This window comes from Mastigoproctus giganteus, chromosome 6 (genome assembly GCF_048544385.1).
Source record: "Mastigoproctus giganteus isolate SK-2022 chromosome 6, ASM4854438v1, whole genome shotgun sequence".
Classification (NCBI taxonomy): Eukaryota; Metazoa; Arthropoda; class Arachnida; order Uropygi; family Thelyphonidae; genus Mastigoproctus; species Mastigoproctus giganteus.
Genome location: NC_143580.1, coordinates 21819014 through 21833184, shown reverse-complemented (window position 1 = coordinate 21833184; position 14171 = coordinate 21819014). Strand labels below are relative to the sequence as shown.

General features: G+C 35.2%; 1 protein-coding gene across 1 annotated transcript in view; it reads right to left on the bottom strand.

The window, feature by feature from the left end:
• The window catches only part of LOC150084071 (uncharacterized), a 36097-nt gene extending 26672 nt beyond the window's left edge, over positions 1–9425 (bottom strand). The window contains exon 1 of the mRNA XM_090375882.1: positions 9301–9425. The gene's annotated coding sequence lies outside the window, so the exon portion shown is untranslated. The remainder of the gene's footprint in view (positions 1–9300) is intronic.
• Between the last annotated feature and the right edge of the window lie 4746 nt (positions 9426–14171).

Here is a 14171-nt window from a genome sequence, read left to right as displayed (position 1 = left end):
GTAGCATGGTTTTTCTCCCGGAAACTGGAGTTTTTCGTCCAGCAAACAGAAAATTGACCTCAGAACACACTCATTTTACAGACAATATACACGGAGCAACATGGCCTTAGTCGTCGATGCCCCTAAAACCCAATAACTTCATTACGTTTATCTAACCTGGTGCATGTTAGGTCATACTTATTTCTGATGTGCAAAATTCTCTCTCAGTGAATTTGTAATTCTAGAAAAATGCATTTAAAGGATGGAAATTCTTATATGGAGAATTATTTAAATTTTATTTACCCATAAAATGGTGCTGATTTTCCATACTGCATGCAGATTAACATGGCCAGACTCCCACCTGTCCAGCAACTGCTCTTTATATGAGAGCCAACAGGAAAGCGAGCTTATTCCTGTTCCGATGAACCAAATCAACCATGTCAGTGTGACCAATATGTTAAGAATATGCGAAAGAAACTACCTATATGAATATTTTCAATGGAGAGTCACTGGAAGACTTGGGTTAGCCAGTCCCAAGCAGGTGCAGGTGGCTCAAACAATATCATCCGTTGTCCATTTTGATTACAGTCATTAAAATATTTTGGAAATATTTCCAAGGGTCAAGGACTGGTACTTAAAGACCTGGTGGCAGTACATCTAGGGCAACAACCTTAAGTGAAGATAAATACTTTCGAATGTTGGCACGAAGGTGCAGGTTGATGAAAACTGTTATCCATATGGCATGATCTCAATCCGCATGCTTGAGATGCTTATGGAAGACGAATTTCTATCTCGGACCACATCTATAATCAGCACTGTCACACATTGCCTCTGGGGTGGGTCAATGTGTGACAGTGCTGAGTGTAGATGTCACATGTTTAACCTGAAAATAAAAAAAAAAAAGAAAAGTCAAAACGTGTGTGATAGTCCACTTCACGGTGCAGTCATGAATGAGTCAAATGTCCACAAATGAGAAATGTAGCCTGAATATGCATAGAAAAAACAATTGTTCCTACTTAGGTTAAATTGTATTGATGTGAGTGTAAGATATGGTCATATGTGTAAACTGTGAGATGACCGAGTGAACGCGCTGTTGATTGTTTCTAAAAAACAACACCAGTATTCCCCCTTTAAAGTCCTTGTTTGAATAGAACGTGGTGAATTTGTGAGTGGTTAGAAGCCTCACAAAAAAAAAAAAAAAGAAAAGAAAAAAAAGTGCAACCTGTGTAATTGTTAGCATGAAAGATGTACAATTGAAATGAAGTAGCCCTCCCCCATGCTCCGTGTATATAGTCTGTAAATTACTTGTGTGCTGAGATTGATTTTCTGTTTGTTGGATGAAAAAAAGTTTCCGGGAGGAAAAAAAAAAAAAAAAAACACGCTACCCTCGCCTGAGCCGACTAACTCAGCCACTTTGTGAAAAAGGCCCATAAAAATACTTACCATCATCGACGCGATTTGAACTCAGGCCTTTTCCACACCCGGCGTGGGGAGGATGGTGCTTCTACTAACTGCCCTACTCATGAGAGTAACATTTCATTTTAACAACTCATTTCCTATGAACATCTGAAATTTCAAAGTAATTTGTTCACTCTGTTAATCTTTAACTTGTGAGGAGAGCTTATTGTGACCCCTACAGTTATTTTTCTCCACTCTCCTATCCTGTTCAGGAATCCCAGTGATTCATCCACCCTCCTACTTTCTTATCAGTTGCAGACGAGCAGCATCATAATACGATCGCGTTGTATAGCTCACTTAAAATCTGAAACATAATTTGTCTAGGGTCACTGAGATATAATTAGCCTTTGGTGCTGCAGAAGGAGATGAAAATCTCCCTTTTCAACATTTCTAAGTGAATAAACTACAATCCAAATATAACTTACTGCTACGCCTAAACATTTATATCTTTATTTTCCTGAGTGTCAAAAAATATCGAAATTAGATTATTTTTTTAATAAGGCAATAATGGATGTCAAATTTTATGGTTTTTTTAAATTAATAACTATATTTGTAAAATAAAATATGTTTTGGACTTCGAGGAATTCAAAATGAGAGAGAAAGTAATGTTTACATAACATTCTAATTTAACTCTAGCTCCAAAAAATTTAATTTAATTTTTAATTAAAAATTGAGAAACTGCGCAATCTATTCAATAATTAGTTAACTGCAATAATAATAATAATAATAATAATAATAAAACTATGAATTTATGGGGTTTTTTTTTTCATAATCTGAGACGAAGAAATAAAAAAAAATAGTTTCTTGCATAGGCTACTGTTAACGAGATTACAAGAAGTTGCGCCAATGACATATGCGCAGAGGCACAAATAAAGTTAGTAACGTTAAGTGAGGTTTCACGAATTGTTTCGAAACACGCACCAAAGACCAGGCACAAAATGATACTAAAACCGGTTACAATTGTCCTTTGATAATGACCTAATTCTTTTATCCGGAAAGAAAACGCGATTCGAGTCTTTAAATGGGGTCGAAGGTAAGAAAAAAAAATCTTTATGAGAGTTCTATGATAACAATCCTGTTACTACATGTGGATTCTTGGGCAATTTAGGTTTCTGTGTGTTCCCCAGTTTGAAATAGTTGCTCCTGTCAGTTGAGGGGCGGGAGACGTTCCGTTTATTACTCATTATCATTATTCGTTTCAGTTAATGAGATTCCTCCCCCCCTACCTCCCCCGCAACCCAAGGAATAATTTATGGCGAGTTGTCGCATTTAATTTTTATATTTCACTTGTTAAAACTGCAAGTTTCATATGATGAAGCAGAAATTTTTAAAACTAATTATTACAATTACTGTACATACAAGTATGTAATTGTAGCTATGATGCTAAGCACTTTATATACATAGTGTACATACAAGTATAAGACAGGCTGCTACGTAGTAATTACGGTATTTTACATAATTACAGAATAAGTGTTTAATATCGCTTTTAAAAGTTCTGAAATTATAAATATTAGTTAAAATATTTTCGACTACATAAAATGACTCATTAAATTTCATCACAGGTTCTATTTTCAGTCTGCTTTTATATTAATTGCAGCTGCTAGGTCCGGAAAATGTGAAGCGTACAATAGTATAGCGGAAGTATTCAGAATCAAAACTACAGGTAACTAACCCCTGCACAATTGCAACTGATGATGCCCGAAAATCGTTGAGTAAGGGGAAAGCTGGTATCGCTGCATAATTTTCTTATTGAAAATAACGTATAATGATAAGATTGGGTTATGTTATTAGCATTAGTAGAGGTATATGTGCAAGAAAGCAAGCTTATACAGCATTAGCCAAAAAAAAAAAACCTTCCCGTTTCACCCATCTATTCACTCCAAAAGGTTGTCTAGTTCATTCAGCCTTTAAGCTATCAACTTCCACAACGACAGATGGAAGTTTGTTCCAGCAATCAACCACCCGCTGGCTAAAGGCAAATTTCCGCACATCTATTCTACAACTGTCTTTCCTCAATTTGAAATTCTGCCCCCTAGGGTGCAGAATCTGAGCAAGAGGCAGAAATTCATCAGCATTGAGCTTGCTCAAACCATTCAAGGTCTTATAAACCTCAATCAGATCACCTCGCAGATCAGCAAAGTGCAGCATCTCCAGATGCTGACATTTTCAGAACTTAAGCCTATCTTGGTAGCATCAACCCTTTGTTCCACTCACTAATCTCGTACTAGTAGCTCAACATCTTTCCTAAATGAGGCTTCCAGACCTGTATGCAGTACTCAGGGTGTGGCCTGACCATTGCCTAATACAAGGAGATAATCACCTCCTTATTCCTGCTAGCAAAATTCCTATATATCATTGACAGAACCCCGTGAGCTACTCATGCAGCCTGTCTGCATTGCTCAGAAAACTTCATATCTGACTGCACAACTACCTCCAGGTCTCTTTCATTCTGCACTACCCTGCGTCTACTACCACACAGTTGGTACGTTTCTCTTGGGTTACTGCTACCCATACGCAGTACTTTGCATTTGTCAGTGTTAAACTTCAGTGCCACCTCTCAGCCCATCTGCTACCAACCTTCGTATCGTCAGCAAACTTGGACATTAAGCCTGGTATACCTTCATCAATATCATTAAAAAATACAGAAAACAACAATGGGCCCAACGCGAACCCCTGGGGAACTCCACTAATAACATTAGTCCATGAAGAGCAGTGTCCACATTGATTACAACCCCCTGTCTTCTCCCACTCAGCTATCCTTTTATCATTGTAGCAACTATGGATTGACTTATAATTTTTTTAATCTCTTATATAGACTTGCTATTTCATTCTCATAACATGATTATATAGTAACAAAATACTCCCATTTGTAGAATTATTTATTTATTATAGGGGGAAGAGAAAAAATGTACGTCTAAAATTCATGCGTGCTATTATTCAGCGTAAACAAAATAATAATAATTAGTATTAATGTGTATTGTTAATAAGTAATTTGTATTAGCGGGTATTACAAATTTACCCGGTATTGGGAATTTGTCTTCTCAGTGACGAAATTACTATGCTGCTACGTTTACCACCGCTGGCTGGAGGGGGTCAGGAATCTCTGAAAGAGAGACAACTCGTTCTTGGTATTCTCGCTATCAAATATGTTTACCTTTTTTTCTTGAATTCTTTTTATATCGAACAGAACTGTAAAAATATTACCTAAAAGACGCTTTTCTTTTATTAAATTAAAATATAGCAGACATGGTCTCAGATTATTAGCGTATTTAAAATTTTAATGAATATTATTTATAATTTAGACCCTTTTAATAAAATTTACCAGAATTTTTAGAAATATCAGTAAATTTTTATTTTAAAATTACCTAATTTCTAGCTTTTTGAAATTTAAAAGTTGGCAGCTGTGGTAATGAATGGAATCTATTATCTGTTTCATGAATCGGGCTGGAGAACTTGCGGGTCTCCCCTCTTTCTACAATAATTTTATTAACACATATATCTTATGAACTCTTCTTGTTTTATATGTTTAAATAAACAAGTAAACAACAAAAGGATCAGATTCCTTATACCATACAGATGTGTCGTCTACCAAGAAATAAAGTACATCTTAGAAGAGAACTTGCAGATGCTGATAAAGGAGCTCAGTAATCAACTGAGAAAAATCCATTCAATTAGTATATGGATGGATGGACCGTTTCGCGCTATTTTCAGCACTTACAATTAATGAAATGCGTTATTTCTCTAAATTAGCTTTATAAAACTTCGCGATGTTCTTTGGGCTTAATGGTATACAGTTTTCTTTTTACATTAAACTATGGAGATTTAATTAATACTATTACTTTCTGGGTCTTGAGTTAAGTGACGATAATTCGTTTAATACTCATGATTTGGACATTAGCTTAAATCTAGTTTATGATCCCAAAAGAAGTTTTGAGAGGAGACAAATTTATGAACTCAAGAAAAACTATGGTAAAAGCAATCCTCAACAGAAGTAATCCTAGGCATCTTATTCTCACTCGTGCACAATCTAATCATTATGCTCTCTTCTAACTTGAATAAAGCAATTTGCTTGTATATTTTAAATGTTATGCCAACGTTTGAAAATTCTAGCATAGCTCTTCAATCCAACGTGCCTCATGTAATGAAGTCATCAATAAAAGTTTTTAAATCTTCCATTTTGGAAAATGATTACCATAGCAGATAAGTCAGTCGGATGATTCTGACTGAGTCATAGGTATTTTTCTTTCTTTCTTTTTATGAAAACCAAAACACGAAAGGCATTAGAACCTATAGTACTTCGTACCGTGCGTGCGCTGAAGGTTGAACACGGGTTCAATCTTCAACCCTTCAGTTCTGCCAGAGTCCTGGAGAGTCGAAAAGAAGATTCTGTTCTTTTGTTCAGTCAGGAAGCATTTATTGCTGCATGTGACTATATAGTGTACAAGTTCCCACTGAAAAATTATTTTCTTATAAATGTCCAGGTAGCACAAATTTCATCAATTAGCAGTGCATCATTTTCAAATTTGAAATGTTTCCAGTATTTCTAGGCGTCGTTAAAAAAAAAAAAAAAAAAAAAATTAGATGTTTTGATGCATCAGTTTTGTCGTTTTCAGTGGGAGAACCTACTAAGAATGTTATTAGCGAAGTCCCCCAGAGCCTATTGTTACGAAGATGTATCAGACTTAATGTCTAAGTTTGCAAATGATACGAAGGTTGGCAGGATGGTTAACGACAGTAATCAGGGTATGCTGCTGCAACAAGATCTAGACAAATTACGCAGATGGGCTGAGAATGGCAACTGAAGTTTAATATTGGCAAATGCAAGGTACTGAATATGGAACGAATATATTCGTTGGTACATTAATCTGGTTATTCCAGATTAATGTACCAACCCTGTGGCACCACACTCAGGGTAGTGGAGAATGAAAAAGACCTGCGGTGAATGATATACAGGAATTTTGCCAGCAGGGTAGATGTGAATATTCCATTGTATAAGGAAGTGGTTCCCAAACGACTGAGATATACGGACCCTTTCAAAAATAAAACAAGTTTGCGGACCCATATATATATATATATGGACTGTAATGGATTGAGTAAACTCAATGCTGATGGAATCCTTCTTCTTGCTCAGACTACACATATAAAGGCATATATGCAAATTGAGGAAGGATGGTTGCAGGTCGGATGTGCGAAAATTTGCCTTCAACATTTGGTGTTTGATTGTTGGCATAAATTCTCATGTGGTATTGGATGGGTCGTTTGAAGAAATTCAAGGAAGAACTACATAGACTATTAGAGGAGCAGACAGGTGAAGTGGGAAGTGTTGGCTTTTTTTTTTTTTTGCTGATGCTGTATAAGCTTCCTTTCTTGCATCAATTGCCGCTACTGCTAATAATAATAATAAATACAACGTTATTCCGTCATGAATGGCATTTAACTGTTCCTCATAGCAATGCTGAGTGAGAGGGAATATTCGGCCATATGAGAAAAACAAAAACTGTGTTCAGATCTTTTTATGTTGAAGCTTTGGAAATGCCGTTGACAGCTGAGAGAGAGAGAATATCCAGCCAGATGAGAAAAACAAAAACTGAGTTATAAACAAATTTATGCCTGTATTTTAATATAAAATGTGTATTTTATCAATAAAATTTAATTTCTAGTATAGTGTTCACTTTAAAAACCTCCTGCTTTTTCTCGTTTTGGCTTAAAATCTCATCTGTTGTTTTTACTTCCTGCTTACAATTATCTGATCTCTTGCTTTTCGAAAGTCAAATTGCAGTTATGACAATGAATGAAATCTATTAGCGTTTCACGAAATCGGGCTGTGGTTCTTCCTCATTCTTGCAGTAAAGGTGTGTTTATTGTCACCTATTCTATCAGTCAAGTGTGCACAGTATACACTAAATTACAAAAACTCCCAGGAGGCCTTCTCCTATTAGTTTTCCACTACACTTAACTCAGGATCTTTCAGACCTTCTCCCAACTTCTCTTGCCATTTTTACTCATACCACACACACACACACAGTGACCTTAATAAGGTAACCCTTCATCTCAAGTAACTAATAATTTGCGTTCCTTTAACCCAACTCTTTGGGAGCGATACAATTAGACATTACAACGTAGTAATTTTATCCCCCCCCCACCACCACTTTATAGGTATAACTCCAACCTGATTCTTAAATGCCTGGAGATACACACATACATTGAGAGAAAGAGGTGGTAAGTACTTACCATGATTGGTGCAAGATGTAAATTCCGAAGATGGAGGCTGCATCACAATAGGTCGGAATGCAAATTTCTGACATCAAAAAACAAAGGAGTAGGACTAGATATCTGACTAAACTGCTGTTACACTTTAACAGAAGATGCTTTTAATTACGGGTAATAACGCAGATCCGACGACACACATAACTTGAAAATTTTTATGACCTCGTTCCAGGTTCGGCTATTTCCCACGAAGAATCGATTTGAAAATCAATTGCTTGCCACCGCTGATTTTTGTACCACCCCTCCCACCAGATTACTAAACTTTAATTCTTTCTCTTTGCACTGCCTCACTGCGTTGATGTATTTTCGATATTGAAAACATGTTAATGGATTCCTCCAACTTATAATAAAATATTAAAATAGGCACTGTGCGTCTTCCCCCACCGGGCACTGTAAAAACTCAAATGCTGCTTTGACGAATTAGCCAAAAGCAGTATATAATATATATTTTGGTGTTCAGATACTCAAATGATAAGAAAATATACCTTTTATGCATATTTCTAAGATGCTCGAGCCACCAAACGAATTTTAAAGAATACCAAAAGATGATGATGTATAGGGGTTCACATCTGGTGAGTATGGGCTTGGCGTACCTAGGATCCTGAGCTGGATATCGACATTCTTCTCTTTCTTGGTGATTCCCTTCTACTTTTGACTCTATCTCTCTCGGGGTAACTCGGGAATTTTTTTTCGCTGGTGCAGCATAAGCCTCAGGCTTCCTTGCACCATGTAGCTAATAATAATAATAATAATCTTTGTTTACTTGCCAAACTACGTAATAAATTTTACCAGCATAAAACAGCAATTTTACGTTGGGCTATATTTCGTATAACATAAATACTTTAATAATTTATGTATATTTTGTATTAATATTTTGTAAAGCACAAATACCGTAATAATTTAGGTATATTTTATAAAGCATAAATACTGTTATTGTATTAGTAATAGCAATGGCCACATGATGCAAGGAAACCTATGGCTTATGCTGCACCAGCCAAAAAAATAATAATAATAATAAATAAATAAATAATAATTTACGTATATTTTTAAAGCATAAATACCATAATAATTTAAGTATATTTTGTAAAGTATAAATACCATAATAATTGAAGTATATTTTGTAAAGCATAAATATCGTAATAATTTACGTCAATATTTTACGTGTATTTTGTATTAACATTTTGTAAAAGCATAAATACCGTAATAATTTACATATATTTTATATTAACATTTTCTAAAGCATGAATATTGTAATAATTTACGAGTTCATTTTTACGATAACAAAGCGTATTGTCTGAGTTCTGAAAACTTCCGGTTGTTACTTCATTCATAGGATAGAATCATAATGTCTCGTTTCAAAATCATACTTGACAAATCAAACAACGAAGCTTTTTAATTTATTCCTTTGATGATGAATATAACGATTAACATAATGTAAACGGATCAACTATTCTTCTTATTCAGAAGAGATTTAGAGGTTTTATCTTGTTTTACCGGAAAAAGTCAATGGAAAATCTTCAACAAATTAATTTACTGATCTCAATAAACTAACATTGTAAATATAGCATTTATCTTTATCTAGATTTTATCACTTACTTTTTGAGAATTCTGCCATCCACGGAATCACCGTTTATTATCAAACACAGCGCATATTCGTTCGTATCTGTCATCTGTCAGAGGCGCACGGTCGGACGCAAGAACACCATAAGATGTCCCAAGGGAGGTTACTATGCCAGTGTGTTTATTTTACCTGACCTTGAATAGAGCGCATGCGCTACCCAATCTGTTGCGTTACTGATACGCTTATTGCTCTCCATTCGCACTCCCACGGTTGTTAGCCAAAGTTTCAGACAAGGCATATTTTTCAGACTACTGTGGACGCGGGAGATTTATTATAACCACACACATCTGGCGCCGTATGGATTACTGGCGGCTGAGCGTACATCTCATTTTACATGTACTTAACGCTTTTCTTTTCTCTCTTTTTTATTTTAACGTTATCTCTTAATGTTTTGATGTTCGTCCATCCTCTCAAAGATGAAGATGTTTTTGCACTGGTTGGCAGTAACATTACAAATCGACCACTGCTGTAAAATTAGGCAAGTGCGTAGTTTTACGGAATTTAAATGTTGAAAGTATCCATTTACATATACGTTTTGTTGGTGTCCAGAACCTAAACCAAATATCGCGATCAGGACTATGGAAATGGGGGCGCATTGGATCACTAGGGCCCCCGATCTAGGGGGTCTTCGTTGAAGAGCGAGAACGATAAAAAAGTTTTCTTGTTCTTCATTGAAGAACAAGTTTTTGAATTAAACTGCTCTTATGTACATTCAAATGATATCGGCTACGTTAGTTCCAATAGTTTGTGGAGTAATGAAGTTTATATAATTGTCAGCTACCAAACAGTTTGTTTAGTGGGTTGTGGGAAGAGTGGTCTGTTAGTGTACGTTTTGTGAACTGGCACTGGCTAATTACCAATTAAGAAATAATTAATTAGTATTATATTGGATTTCTGACTAGAAAAAATCACAAAAAAATCTGCTTTTTGTGGTATTTTCGCCTTTATTTTTTCGAGAGAAATGGATTTTTGACCAAGTCATCGGAACACGATGCACCCACATAAAGAAATTCCAATTACATTATCCCGACTGCAGCCAAAAAATCTGCATTCCCTCCACTATGGTTATAAATTTCCTGCCGTTTTAACTGTTTCATTTTAGCCGAATACTGTACCATACATTTTTGATATGCCTAGGACATCAACGATGACATATCTCCAACAATTAATTGGTAGAATTCAATTAGCTTGGAAATGCCAAAGTTTTGGTCCATGCCGTATTCTTTAATGTTGCCTCCACTTTTGACTGCTTAAAATTTCCTCTTTACTTATTGTTTTAATCCTATTTTGGTATTGTTGGTCCCATTTTTTCAGTTATTAAAGATATCCAGTCTAACGGTTTTAATGCCTCTACAAACAATCTGTACTTGAATGGGTTGAGCACGCTGAATTCTGATGGGATCCTTCCACTTGTTCAGATTACAAACTTAAGGGGGCACAAATTCAAATTAAGAAAGGACAGATGTAGAATAGATGTGCGGAAATTTGCCTTTAGCCAGCGAGTGGTTAATTGCTGGAATAAACTGCCATCTGTCGTTGTGGAAGTTGATAGGTTAAATAAATTTAAGGAGGAACTGGACAAATAATTAGAGGGGATTGTTTTGTTAATTTTTTTGGCTGATGCTGCATAAGCTCATACACTTGCTTTCTTGCATCACATGCCACTACTACTACTACTTCACGACTGGGAGAGTACATGATAAGTATACTCTCTACACTTGTTTGTTTTATTACTTGTTAGGGCCTTTTTTTTTTATGAGTTAACCCTCGACTATATTTCATGTGCCGATGATTTAGTTTTAACGTATATAGGACTCGTGGCTTACAGATGGTTTACTGGTCACTTGTGCAGAAGAGTGTAGGTGATCTGATAGTCTTTTTACGGTGATCTAGTCTCAATTAATCGAGACGAATCAGCTTATGAGATCATCTTTCAAGAAGAAGATTCTTAGATAATGTTTTTGATTACTCTGACGCTGATTTGACACAGGTGGCTGTATGTTTTTTTTTATTTTTTAGCCATGTTGAGAACTGATCTTAGTAATTGTTCTTCTATACCCCCGGTAGATATATGCCAGGGAAATCCTTATTTATATATTTTTTGTATTTTTATTCTTTAGCAATGACACTATTTTACATATATATCACACACATATATGTGACCTATTTAGTAAATTTTCTCTTTCAAAACACGATCCTGTTCAGCAGGTAGCTAATAAACACAGATCATTAAATTTTAAAGCTCTAACATGTGTATATAATAAAATTTAAAAGCGAAAATTTCAGTTAGCTGTGAGATGAGCTATCTGTGTTAGTGTTACAAATCGCAGTTTGAATTAACTCGTCTCACTTTCTGAGTAACTCGCTTTCGTACCAATTTATGCGTTCCATATTGAGCAGGATCCCTTGATAATCGACAATCATCCCAAGCCTTTTTATTCTCTAATACAATTTCATCAATGCATTGGTCATCCATTTCCATCCAATACTTTACTATGAGTATCTAGAACTATGTCCCAGAACACTTTCCATTTATTACGTGTATTCTTTAGAAATTTCCGTTGCGCCCAGTGAATGTAACTCAAACCATGTTAAAAGTAAACGTTTCCCTGTAAGAAATTGATTTCTATTTTCCCCTTTTCAATTGTAATTTTATTGGATATCTCCCATACCAAACGTTCTGCTCTGCTGAGATAACATTGGTGTGGGATATATATATATAGAGTCTAAAATTGTTATTTATTGCTGGTTACTGATTAGAAGTATTTATTCAAGCTTTTTGGCTTACAAAACATTATCTAAAAGATCGCAACTTTTGTAGCCGAGAACTCTCTGACTTACTTATCTTCCCCAAACCAGAAAGTTCCTGTTTACAGTACTGTTACAAAGAGAGAAGTTAAATTAACAGTAAATAATTTTCTGAAGGCTACGTTTGGTGTATAGGCTAGAATATGCTCCTTCTTCTTGGATAATTGTTCATTTGGCAGCTTTAGCACCAAACAAAATTTGACCGTGTATGTGCAGAGCCTTTACAACCTTTTATAAAAGTTTATAGATTTATCCACAAGTTGATAAGTTTTTGTTTAACAAGAAGATATATTTTAGTGCTACGTCCATTTTGATATACAGTACATTGGTACTGAATTCTTCATCACGTTTGATTAGTCCTCAATATATTAATATTCAATCAGAAAAAAAAATTATATAAATAAAAATAATGTACAATTTTCAACTTAATCTGTTATAAAATATTTTCACATTTGTGTGGAAAATTGTCTCATTCGTTTTGATGAATGAATTTTCTGTTTATAAGCTAGAATGGGTAGAAGGTGCCCTGATATATAAATAGTTTTTAGTATGTAGACATTAACAAGAGAATATGTCAAACCAATTTTCTACCTCTTCTATAATATCTTTTAAAAAGTCAATATATGCCATTGTAATATCTACACATCATAACAATTACTTATGAATAAGAGCTTCATAAATAGTGTTGGAAGTGACCAACTCTTCCTGTAGGCGCGATTGGCCACAGTATTTGCAGAAAGCTAAATCAGTTTCATGAGTGATGTTATCAGTGGTTGTGCAAATAATTTGCTTCATTATTTCCAAATCCTTAGCGTTGTTAGAGTACATCTTTTCCTTATGGTAACCGCTTAAGAAATAGGTTAAGGAGTAACTGAGCTATGTAAAATCGGTCCCACCGAAAAATAAGTGATTATTCCTAGCACTCTGGCTATGAAAATATTCAGAGAGCAGTAAATTTTTAAACAACTTAGTAAACCTTTCTTTGGTCTGAATTCATTCTGAATCATCATATCTACTATGTCCATTATTTTGCGTTTGCATCGAAGCAGATAAAGTTGTGAGGTGCCTGTGTATTGTATTCGTAAATTGCAGGTATTCTATGTTTAGTCTCCCCATTTTTATGAATGAAAAATCAGAGCTTTCATGGGGAAGGGGTGTTGAAGCTTCGCAATTCTAGCCCAGAACAATTAACTTGCCTATGGTGTAAGAAAAAAAAAAATAATAATAATAAATAAATAAATGTGCCTCTTGTCGAGGCCCGAGGAGGCCCAAGTTCGAATTTCCCTTATGGAATTTCCCCTACTCTTATTATTATTATTATTATTATTATTATTATTATTATTAGCCATATGGTGCAAGGAAGCCTGAGGCTTCCTTGGAAAAAAAAAAAAAATTCCCAAGTTACCCTTAGAGAGAGAGAGAGAGAGAGAGAGAGAGAGAGAGAGAGAGAGAGAGAGAGAGAGAGAGAGAGAGAGTCAAAAGTAGAAAGAAGGGAATTACCAAGAAAATGAAGAATGATGATATCCAGCTCAGGACCCTGGGTGTGCCAAGCCCATACTCACCAGATGTGAGCCCCCGGGGTTATCTCTTTTGAGAGAGATTGTAGTGGCATAGTTCCAACATCAAATATGGAGAAATGGTAACCAAAGATTCTTTGTTGCTATGAACTGAGTAATGATTGTAGGCAAGTGAGAGACTCATAATGTAACTCTACTTGAGTTGGTTTCTGAAAGCTAATTGGTAGCAAGTGCAGTCTATCATGGCTATAAATTCCTGAATGATCTGTTAATAATATTTGGCATTTTTGCAATTTCCATAAAAAAAAAAAAAGAGATAGAAGGAAGCAAATACTCGTAAATATCTCTTTGTGTACAAAAATGTTAATATCTTGTAAATGGGACAATTCTTCATATCAAACAGGTGGGATCACTGCAGCCTAAATCCTTGAATAGCTACTGTGACTTAAATGAAACTTCGTCTTACGACTGGAAATTGCTATGTCTGAAATTCTAGATTAGTTTTGAATAAATCTTTGAAA